Here is a 1,430-nt window from a genome sequence, read left to right on the forward strand (position 1 = left end):
GCAGTGTGTGAATCATTGTACATTTGGTAAATTTTGAACACATTTTAATGAACACCAACACAATAGTGTTGTGGTTTTAACTGCCACAATATTTAATTAACACAGTTCAGTGGGAGACAGTGGGATTAGGTTTACTGGTGGTTCTAAATTGCCCATAGGTGTGAATGTGAGTGTGAATAATTGGCTGTCTCTCTGTGTTAGCCCTTCTGGTGACCAGTCTGCCTCTCGCCCTAAGACAGGTGTGATAAGCTCCAGCCCCCCCTCTTCACATACTAGACTTTGAGGACAGAAACAAAGTATCGATCCAGTTGCGTTTGTATCGATTTGACACTGATACCAGTATTGGTTTCAATAAAATTGATATTTGGATTGATCTGCCCACCTCTATTGATAACCCAGGGTTAACGCTGAAGTTACTTGGATAGGTTCAAATCCTGCTTTGTAGTACATGGCTCTGGGGTTATGTCAGCTAGTGCAGCTAGCTAGGTTTAGTGGAAATCTGAGAACTGAAGAAAAGCAAATCCGGAATGTTTAGCTAGCATCTGATTCTTCCACTGACTAATTTGAGGAGGAATGGGGACAATTACATATGGAATGGTAAGTTGGAAAGGTAAACAGACTTAAGACAAAATGTACTTACCTCGGAAACTGAACAGCTCCTAAGAATGCTTTTTGTAGCTTATGAGCTAAGAATAGAAAAGAACGCGTCAGTCAATTCACATGAACACTCCCGCATAATACTTAATACAGGCAGAGGAGGTTTTTTGTTCCAGGATGTAAATATATTTTGTGTTGCGGTGGGGGGGGGGGGGGGGGGGGGTTGCTTTGTTTTTGTTTGGGTTTTTTGCTTGTTTTTTTTAATGGGTAGGTTATGTAATTTCTGCTACGTTAATGGGAGTGGAGTGGGGATGAACTTGATTTTCAAGCCAGACTCTAGTAGTTGTGTTAGAAACTGCAGTTTTTGGCACCTTGGCTTAGTTTGATTTCCCAACCTCAGAGTTGGCTGCTTGTCTTTTTTCATCTTTTCACATAAACTTGAGAAGCACTAGAATGTACCAAGTTGCTTAGAAAAATTAATGTTAAAGCCTTTTTGTTGTTGTTTTTAATTTACACTCAATAGCACCAAACAGATATTAAACAGAGCCTTTTTATTTTACACTGAGAAAAGACGGGGTTTCATCCTCTATAACCTAAAAGCAGTCCCATATTCTAAAAAAACAAAAACATTTAACAGTCAAACTGAAGAACTGTGCAGGTTATTAAATTGCTAGTTGAGACTTTTGGATACTGAAAGAATAATGAAAGAAGAGAGGGGGAATCGGTTACAGTCTCATTTACAGTTTTTGCCCGTTGCTTGAACACATTTTGCAAAACTTCGCTCATTGTGCCAAAACTCCAAACACAAGTAAACATGACACAACACTGGGAAA

This window comes from Pundamilia nyererei, unplaced genomic scaffold (genome assembly GCF_000239375.1).
Source record: "Pundamilia nyererei isolate P.nyererei 1_Seehausen unplaced genomic scaffold, PunNye1.0 scaffold00073, whole genome shotgun sequence".
NCBI lineage: Eukaryota > Metazoa > Chordata > Actinopteri > Cichliformes > Cichlidae > Pundamilia > Pundamilia nyererei.